An 11,042-nucleotide genomic window follows, 5' to 3' on the forward strand; every position below is an offset into this window, starting at 1 on the left:
AACACTGTCGCCATTAAAATATAAAATTACCTGGGCGAGGTGGTGTCCACCTGTAGTCCTAGCTACCTGGGAGCCTGAGGCAGGAGAATTGCTTCAACCTGGGAAGGCGGAAGTTACAGTGAGCCAAGATCGCGCCACTGCACTTTGCCTGGGCAACAACAGTAAAACTCTATCTACCCAAAACAAAAAAAGCATGAAGAGCTTACATACTTAAACATACAGTTGCTTTAAGTGTTTGGCATTCACTGTTCCCGTGCATGCTAGCAGCTTCTTACTGCAAACACCTGGGACTTGCTATAGAGCATCTGGAGTACGTTCCACCCACACACAGGAAAGGGAGCTGACAACCAAGGAGTGGGGGATCAACACTCCAGCTTTCTCCCCCGTTTCCCTGTATCTCAGCAGTATGGAGCTTGTTACCAATGAGAACCTGCTCAATGACTTTAAACTGGTTTTCATACCTACTCAGTTCCATTTCTCCATACCTCAATTGATGATTTCTGGTACGACCTAGCAAATAAACTGCTTTCACTGGACTTCCAAGTTATTTTCAATTTTTCACTGTTACAAACAAGGCTGCAACATTTGTCTACAAACCTCTGGATATACATACAGGAAGCTTTCAGTATTTCCCACTAGTGAAAATCCTCAGTTGAAGGGTACGTGCATCTTCATCTTTAATAAATACTACCAACATCTGAAAATCTCAACAATGTCAAGGACTGGCAAGAGTGCCACGTGATGGGTGTGGAATGGCAGTTCACTGTGTAGCAGGTGCTGGGGACTCAGTCGGGGTCTTGGATAGGCACTTAGTTATACCAAGAATGTTTCATAAATGGTATCTGATATAGCCAAGATTAGTGGGGAAAGTATAAAGTATGTATAAAGTCAATAGTGGTGTACAGCAAAAAAAAATAAAGAAAATAAAAAAAAAAAGATTAGTGGAGAATACAAACACATTGCTTAGGAATAATTATCCACAGATCTAAAATCAATAAGTCTTTTTTTCTTTTTGTGCAGAAAGAGATAAAAAGGGGAAAGAAAAAGATAAGAGCGAAAAGCTTCCATAAGATCTTGTAGAAGGAAAAAAAGTCTTTTTTTCTAATGTAAAAATACATAATTTTTTTTTCAGAGGGAGAAGGAACAGCTTAAACCAGAAAACACATTCATATTAATCATTCTTCTCATATACTTCAAATTTGTACTTAATGCCTTTCTCCTCCTGGGCATCAGAGGTAACACCTGGATATTCTGGCATAAGCTTATATTTCTCCAAATCAATTTCTGGAAAAAACGTGTCACTTTCAAAGTCCTGCATGATCCTTGTCACAAACAGTTTAAGATGGCCTGGGTGATCCATGGCTTCCTTATAAACAGAACTGCCACCAATTATCCAAATCATGTCTACTTTATTTGCTAATTCTGGTTGTTCAGTAAGTTTTAAGGCATCATCCAGACTTCTGGCCAGAAAATGAGCTCCTTGTGGAGGCTCCTTAAGTTCAAGCAAGGGATGGTGGTAGTTTGAACCTAAGGATTGCATGTAGTAAGGAATTGTGATTTAAGATATATTTTAAACTTGGCCATAGCAGGATATTCCAATGGAGTTTGACTTTGGTTTTGGCCCACTGAGTTTGAGATGCTTTTGAGAAATGAAGAAAGTAGAGAGAATAAAAGAAAAATTGGCCAGGCACAACAGCTTGCACCTGTAATCCCAGAATTTTGGTAGGCCAAGGCAGGTGAATCACTTGAGAACAGCTTGGGCAGCATGGTAAAGCCCCATCTCTACAAAAATACAAAAATTAGCTGGGCATTGTGGTGCACACCTGTAGTCCCATCTACTCAGGGAACTGAGATGGAAGGATCAATTGAGCCCAAGAGTTCAAGGCTGCTGTGGTGCCTCTTGATTGTACTGCTGCACTCCAGCCTGGGTGGCAGAAGAGACCCTGTCTTGAAAAAGAATCTGAAAACAATGGAACCGTGCTTTCAGAATTCTAGAAAGAAAGTTATTTTCTACTGATAAATCTATATTAAGCCAAATAATCAAGGGTTGAAGGTAAAATAATACATTTTTAGACAAGCAAAGACTTGGGTTACCTCCATGTGCCCTTTCTGGGGAAGCTATTGGAGAAAATATTCCAGCAAAATGAAGGAGTACACAAACCAGAGAATGACATGGATCCAACACAGGTAATATTCCAGGTATGGAGCTGGCTTTACAAAGAAACGGTAAAAATAATAGGTTAGCTGGGTGGAATGGCTCGTGTCTCTAGTCCCAGCTACTCAGGGAGCTAAGCAAGAAGATGGCTTGAGCCCAAGAGTGACAGACCAGCCTGGCCACTATAGTAAGGTCTCTTCTCTTCATAATAGGGGTCGAGCACAGTGGCTCACACCTGTAATCCCAGCACTTTGAGAGGCCGAAGCAGGTGGATCATGAGGTCTGGAGTTCAAGACCAGCCTGACCAATATGGTAAAACCACATCTCTACTAAAAATAAAATTGGCCGGGCATGCTGGTACATGCCTGTGGTCTCGGCTACTCGGGAGGTTGAGGCAGGAGAATCACTTGAACCTGGGAGGTGGAGGCTGCAGTGAGCCTAGGTCACGCCACTGCACTCCAGCCTGGGTGACAGAGTGAGACTCTGTCTCAAAAATAATAGGTTATTGCCAGATTTGGGGCATTTGGAAAGAAGTTCATTGAAGGAAGATAAAGTAAAAAAAAAAAAAAAAAAAAAAAAGGGTGGGGGGAGGGAGGATTAAGCAATCATTAGTTCTAGGACAGAAAGAAGTACAGGATAGGAAGTAAAAGCATAGTATGCTCTTTTTCTCAACAATGAGCAATCTGTACATATAATGATGCGGTGACTGCTTACCCCTTAAATCTGGTAACTACTTTGGGACAATATGGGAGGAAAGGTGATGATAGTGATGATGTAAGAGCTAAATCCTAATCTGTTGTATCAAGAAATCATTATATAATATATAAAATAATCAAGAAATGACTAGTTATGTGAGGTAAAAAATAGAAGACATTGCTAAGAGTTAAAAGTCATTGCTCTGGAGAATTAGGAGGGATGGGGCAGGGGATTGTTAGGATGCATCATAACCTGAAAAGTCTTTTGCAAATTACATGTATTAATATATGCATTCACTTGAAAAACTAAAAACATAAGAATTTGGAAAAACCCAGGAAGGTAACTGCCAGAAGGAAAAACAGAATGAAAAGTGCTTGCCTCTGGAAAGAACAACTGGCAGGACTGTTTTTTCACTGTAAGAGTTTTAGAGCCATTTGATTTTACTTAACCATTTTCATATATTCCTTCAATAAAAACAATTCCATCTTAATAAAGTTATACTCATTCATAAAAAAAACAATGAACTAAGGATTTATAATACTATCTTGAACTCAGTTTGAAACTCATATTGTTTGTTCCGTTGAGGGTGTAAGGAATCATGAGATCAATAAAGTGAATGAAGGTGTAAGATGCTAGGCACGGCCATAGGTCATAAGAGAGACTGTAGTGTCAAAGCGGATGTGCTCATTTCTGCATAAAAAATCATTGAAATCATTCCTGAGAGCATCATATCTATAATAAAGATGAACTGTTATAGCTCCTCTCTTGAAATTAGAAGATCAGGGAAAATATTATCTCTTAGCTTTGTACCCCTTTATAAGCTTTAGTATTTTCTTATATGAAATTGAGAATTTGAGCCAAATAATGTTTAAGGACAATGCCAGCTCTGACAGTCTACTGTGTTGGGAAGAGGATTCTAATGCCATGAAAGAAAAGAAGGCATTGGACCAGGGTTCTATTTGGGGCCCACCAAAAAATATCTAAACTGGGACTAAGCAAATCTTTTTAGACATTTATATTCCCATTAGAGATTTTTCATACAATTATCATCTTAAGGAGAGTACTATGCAATTCCTGCACTGGATCAATTGAAAAACTTCAGAACTGTATAAAATTATAGCAGCTAGACAACCCTTTCACAGACTCACATATGAGATTACATGGTTGAAACTGACACTCAATCATTTTCCAGTTTCCACAGGTTACTAATTTCTGTCTCTGACACCAGAGTTTTTAAAAACTATGAACTACACACTGGGGTCCGTTGGCGGGAAATGGGGGAGGGACAGGGGGTGGGGAGGTGGGAAGAGATAGCATGGGGAGAAATGACAGATACAGGTGAGGGGAAGGAAGGCAGCAAACCACACTGCCATGTGTGTACATATGCAACAATCTTGCATGTCCTTCACATGTACCCCAAAACCTAAAATGCAATAAAAAGAAAACTATGCAATACTCCACTTAAAACCATTCAAATATTTCTGATTACCCAAATAAGATAGGTAGACTCTTTGGAATACTCTTCTCATGCCTGACCACTGACATCACTCAGTCTCTGCTTTCTTTATTTACCCTCTCACAATGTCCATCATCCATACCTGTACCAAATGCTTTAAATTTCAGCTAACAATGAACTTGTATATTTTCAGCTTGCCAGTGCCTATGCAGAAACTATACGTCTTCCAACTTCATGAACTTTTACACGTCCATTGAGACTCAGATCAAATGTTACCTATATACTACATGTGCAAAAAGAAAGAGATTATGTAAATGTTTTGTGTTCCCAGCCTTTCAACCTGGGCCTTTCTACAGAGTCACAAGGTAGCTTACTAGAGTAGAACTGCTTGCTAAACCCTGTGGCTGATAACCATGCCTTCTCTACCCCTTCCCAGCCCAGCTCACTAATTCAAATTATATTGGGAATATAGAAATAGCCTGCAGAAGCACTGAAGCTTTAAGTACCAAACTCAGCCAAATGTGTGCTCATTTGTCTTTTGTTGTCACTCTTCGCTCTCCTATTTTGGAATCTCTCTTTGCCCCTGTTTATCTCCTGGCTTCCTTTAGTGATGAGCTACATTGTACTCATTTTGCAGTCTTTACCACATATAGTACTTACCTATAAATATGGCTTCTGATATTTGAGATCTCTCTCTGTCTTTATTTCTCTCTGTTTCACACACACACACACACACACACACACACACACACACGAATGGGCACACATCTCTACTCACCTGTGATTAAAAAAGTTTATGGCCCAGTGTATTTTACCTCGTAGAAACAATGGTTTAAATCACCGCATCTCAAACAAAGAAGGTAGATTACACAGTTTATACTACTGGCCCTGTCATATCTTCATTTTGGATAAATCAGCATGAATAGAAACAAAACACTGCAATTTATCTATGTGAGTTCCTTATAATCCCTGTCACAGGGAATAGATTTATTGGTAAGGGAAATACCATTTATAAAGTATATCTTATGTGACACATTACAAAATTTTCACTTGTAGTAAACGAATTTCATTGGCTATGATCACTTTTGACTTTAAACAGAACAGAAAACAGAGACCTGAAGAAGTCCGGTAGTTAAGATCAAGACAGTAGGGCTTTCACTAGTAACATAGTAGTAAGAAATGGAAGTTAATCTGAGAACTCAACATTACTAAGGAAACAGAAAAGAGATGGTGGTGACCAGTACTCTGGAAGCAGCTATGTATGAGATATATAAATGGACAACTTTAAGAGGTAGTTTGGAGTTATAATAGACAAGAACTGAGGATAGATTGACTTGAGAAATGTTGGAGAAGGAAGATATCTTGAGTTCTGACTTGGGAGACTGGGTGGGTGCTACTTTAATTAATCACAACAGAGTAAAAATAGAGATTTAAAGACTCAAGATTAAGAGTTTCATTTTGGAAATATTCAGTCTCAGGGGCCTGTAACATGCCAATTCAGAAGGCAGTGGCATTCACAAATCCAACCCCATCTATAATAGGAGAAAAGTTTGTGGTAGAAATATTGACTTATAGATAATGGGTATGTATATGGTAAAGTATGAGATCTTCCAGAGAAAGATGTGTTCCTAGAGAATAGAAGGTGGCTTATGATACAATTAGCATCCAACAGATGTATACAGGAGGGTAGATAGTAAAAGAGATAGGAAATAGGAGCCAGAGAAATAGGAGGAATCCAAGAATGTGAGTATGTATCAGACGCAAATAGAAGAAAGGTTTTTTTTTTGTTGTTGTTGTTTTTTTTTTTTTTTTTTTTCAATACAGAGAGAATGATCAAAATATCAGTGGGACATTTGGTGGGGAATAGGCAAGATGAGAAATGGAAACTGCACATTCAACTTGCTGACATATAGGTCATTGGCAGCTATAATACAAGCTGTTCAGTGGTGTGATAGTGGCAGAAGATGAAGGCAGGTTGGGAAGTGAGAAACAGGTGACGGAGTCTGGACAACTCCTCCAAGATGTTTGACTCTACCAATAAGGAGATGAACTTGCATTCTGGGAACAACATAGGGCTTAAGGAAAAAAACTATTTTAATTAAGGAAACTTTAGCATAATTAAACATTGATGGATAAGATTCCATGAAAAGAGAAAACTCAATTTTTATGGTAGGACACAAGAAGAGAGGATCTATGTAGGTTTGAATATTTGGATAATTCCAATCTGAGAGTTCTATTTTCTCAGTAAGTTTAGGAGAGCAGTTTTCTGCTGAGATCATTTGGTCTTCGATGTGTGGGTTGGAAGGGACGGTGGAGATAAAGGGGCATAATAATGTGGAAAAAATTGAAAAAGCATTCTGTTGTGCAGGTGTGAGTTGACCAAAATGGGAAAAAAAAAGTAATGATATTAGCAAACAAATAAAGGATGTATTTAGTATTTGTTTAACTATAAATGCTGTGTTGAGTTTTTCATGCCAAAAAGACAGAAGAGTGAGAGAGATTAAGGACTGACATGAGTTTTATTAATGTAATCATGGAAACTAGAATCTATAAAAAGTAAATAAAAAGAAAAGGCAGATGGATTGGGAGAAGGTAGAGGACTCAATGACTAGAAGTCCTACTCTGTTAAAATAATGATCACAGTGAGAGTAGTTGTACACTGTAGATAGGAGGTGATTTGAATTAGAAAGTGGGGTGCTTGACTTAGTGATTTTGGATATGATTTAGTCATGAGTGCCAAAAAGGTTCAACGTGTGCTTGTGAGTGTGGATAGTTGAGTGCAATGAGGGATAAGACAGGAGGAATTCCATAAACTGTGAGTCTGGAGGGAAGGACAGTTTGTCCAAATGAATGCTGTGACAATTCAGGTTAATCTCAAGGTTTGTCATGGAGATCAAGGTACTTAGGTCTTTGATGAAAGAAAGGGAATGACTAGGAGGTCTTTAGATGACTGTTTGGAGAAGGGAAAATGAACGATATGGATGGATTATGTGATGTGGCAAGGAGTTGGATTTTCTCTATAAAAGTAAGGAGAGTAATTCTTAGAAAAAAATAATGCAGTAGGTTTCATGGTGGGGATACAAAAACCATGGCCCCCATTCACTATCACTGTGGCCCTTATTTGTTGTTGGAAATGATGATATCTTGGATGCAGCTCTTCATGGCGAAATGAAAACAAGTGAAATTTTTGTGATTCTGACAACAATCACTAACATTTATTTACTAAAATTAAATAATACGCTTATATTTTAGATGAAATGGAATTGGATTTCATTTTGTGTGACTTACAATAAATGTGCATATACATATGCACACATACACACATCTTCATGTAGAAAACCTTTTTTTTTCCCCAGAAAAATGCTATAGAAATGCAACTGCTATATTTCAAAGATCATACTGGTTTATTTTTTTACTTCAATTTTTTTCTTTGGTTTGCAAATTTAATTTCATACTAATACTTTTTTTGAGAAAAGTATAGTAATCAGGAGTTAGGATTCCTCAGCTTAAATGTTTGGCATCTTAAAGTGTTTTTGGTTTTTGTTTGTTTGTTTGTTTGTTTTTCTTACATCAAAAGAATAAATGGCAGAAATCTATTTCTATCTGAGCATCTCCAACAAGCTCATTTCTGCCTACTCTTCCTTTCCTTTTCCTTCTACCTTGTAATTTCTTCTCTCTTTCTCTTTCTCTGTTGCCATCATAGATCTAACTTAAAGCCAGAATGATCATGTATTTGACCCTGATACCCACTTGAACTATATCATATTTTTATCCTGTTAACACTATAAGTTATATACAGATAAAGCTGTACTTGGTTCACTATATCACAGCACAGCATATGTAATCAATAAATACACATTGAATATTGAGTTGCTAAATCTTGCAGTCCTAACTGCATTTCACTATGTTTTCAATAAGCACCTCCAATATCATACACAGTGTAATTGCTATTGAGAGGCAACATGGCACAGTGGCTAAGACTCCAGTGTTCAGAGCTGTACTGCTAGTATCTGAATCTTGTCTCTGGCATGTATTTGTTGAATAACCCTGATCAATGCACTTAATCTATTTACCCCTTACTCTTCTCACCTTTTCAGCTGAAATGTATAAATTTACTATAATTGTAGGTCTAAAATAGTCAAATGTTTACAGTTTCATGTGATTCAACTTAATGTAAAATAGAAATAATAGTATTTTGCTCGTGAAGTTTTCAAAATAAAATTGGTAAATATATATGAAATATTTAGAAACACATGGCACAAAGCAAAATCTATATATGTATATTTTTACTATCATTATTGTTTGCAAAAAACTGAGTAACTATTTTTTTTGTATTGTACTTTAAGCTCTGGGGTACATGTGCACATCCTGCAGGGCTGTTGCATAGGTACACACATGCCATGGTGGTTTGCTGTTTCCCTCTCCGTGTCGCCTACATCAGGCATTTCTTCGTGTTTTCTCTCCCCATCCTCCCCTCCCCTCACTGTCCCTTCCCTAGCCCCACTCCCCACTATCTACCCCAGGATGTGATGCTCCCCTCCCTGTGTCCATGTGTTCTCATTGTTCAACACCCGCCTATAAGTGAGAACATGTGGTGTTTGATTTTCTGTTCTCATGTCAGTTTGCTAAGAATGATGGTTTCCAGATTCATCCATGTCCCTATAAAGTACAGGAACTCGTCATTTTTTATGGCTGCATATTTTGAGTACTAAATACAAAAAGAAGACAGGGGTGAAAGCAGGATGTATATTGAGGCATTCCTATGCAGAAGTTTTGATACAGAGCTACCCAAGCAGTGTACTCGATTCCAGTTGTGCTAAGATTTTGATCCTCTCAGTCCTGAAGGCCCTCCAGCTGGCCATCTTTGGCTATAAGTGGTGTCCTCAGTTTATCTGGATGTTAGTGTTCCTTATAAATACAATCACTTTCTCTGTGTGGCATGAAATAAAAAGTATTGGGAACCTTTAGTTTGGAGCATGAACCTTGAAGTCTTACAGACCTGTAAGACTGTGACTCAGTTTTTAGCCCAGGGCACACTACACAGTTTGTAAGGCTCAGTGCAAAATGAAAACGAGGATCCCCCGGGGGGGGGGGGGAACATGTCATTTAAAAAAAATCATTAATGGTGGTAATGATAAACGTGTCATTAAAGGTGCTAAAATATAAAACTTCTTCCTTTCTTCAGTGGTCTCTTCATGATTAGTCATTTTTTAATGTGCTATTTAATATTATTTCAAGTAAAGAAAAATTAAAATTTTAAATTGTTAACATGAATCTTACTGATTATCTTTAGATTGAGAACTGCCAGTTTTAAATGGAAATATAAGACCATTTGACCATATATAAGATCATCACAAATATATAATTTATATTTCATGGGTCATACAAGTAAATGTATTTTTTTTCTTACTAGAACAGTGGAAGTACTTTACAGAACTAAGCTACTTTTATTTGATTTCTTGATATACACACATTGTACCAATACCCTCTATCCTTGACTAATCGATAAGTAAAGAAGAACTGAAAGAAAAAGAAACTACGGGTTATTCTATCTTTCCCTTTCTGTTAATATCATCACTTTCAGTGTAAGTGGTCAGTTAATACAGTGAAGTAACAAAAATAAGAAAAAATATGATAGAGTTTGTGGGTGTTTGTGTTTCTTAGGAAACCATTACCTTCTTTCTGCATTGGAAAGAATTTTAAAAATGTGGACACTCAGGGATGTCAGAACATGGCTTACTCATAGATATCACATGCTCACCCTGTACTTGTTTTTAGTTTTATTACATATCATGGGTAGAGGGGAATTCTGTACCCAAAGGGTATCACCAACTCCATACGCAAGAACAGAGGCAACAAACAGCCATGGATAAACATATTGTAGAGAACTCTTCTGATCATACAACAGGCTCCATTATTCCATCAGACTTACAAAACAAGTTCACAGTTAAAATTATTAAGAATTTTAAGATGGTGACAGGAGGACATTATACCAAGTACAGGGTCTGAGTACAGGTTTGCCTGTTATGAAAGGCACAGAGTAGACATGGCAAATGCTAAATGTGAAAGAATAACAAGTAGCAGCAGCAGACCTACAGACTGCATAGCTCCTCTACCCATATGCATGCTGCATTGTCTAGCAAGACTTACAAACCACAGGTTCAAAAAGAGAATAATTAAGAATTTAAAGGTCTTGACAGCTGAACATTAAACCAAATGTGGGGTTTTTCTGAGTGTCACGCTTTATGGAAATGTACTGGCCACCTTCCCAAAAAGCTGGCCCTGATTTGGCCCTAAGTTAACCCTATAAACTTGGGAAGAGAGCTTTGCTAGATTGGTCCTTATTGTTCTAACTTGAAATACAACAATAACTTCTACTACCTCATAGCCTTCTGGTGAGGATTTAAAAATACTTGACACAGTGCCTACTGCATAACAACAAAAATAACAATTCCAACTATATTTACAAAATGCTTATGTTTTCATTATAATGGACATTACTGGAAAGGCTTTATAAGCATGTTAAACCTGAATTACATCAAGGACAATGCTACCAACTTCAGAGGAACCATCAAGTTCATCAAATTGAGTGTCAAGGTCTCTTTAACCTTTATTATTCCCTCTCTTCAATGCCAAATGGTAAAAATTATGTTAAAACCAGAGAGAATGTGGGAGAGGTATAGATGGATGAAGCATAGGAAATTTTTGGGGCAGTGAAACTGTTCTGTTTGTTAC

General features: G+C 37.5%; 1 pseudogene; it reads right to left on the reverse strand.

Moving 5' to 3' along the window:
- Nucleotides 1–1,072: 1,072 nt before the first annotated feature.
- Nucleotides 1,073–1,540, reverse strand: LOC141582723 (dihydrofolate reductase pseudogene; annotated as a pseudogene).
- Between the last annotated feature and the right edge of the window lie 9,502 nt (nucleotides 1,541–11,042).

Source organism: Saimiri boliviensis, chromosome X (assembly GCF_048565385.1).
Source record: "Saimiri boliviensis isolate mSaiBol1 chromosome X, mSaiBol1.pri, whole genome shotgun sequence".
NCBI classification, from domain to species: domain Eukaryota; kingdom Metazoa; phylum Chordata; class Mammalia; order Primates; family Cebidae; genus Saimiri; species Saimiri boliviensis.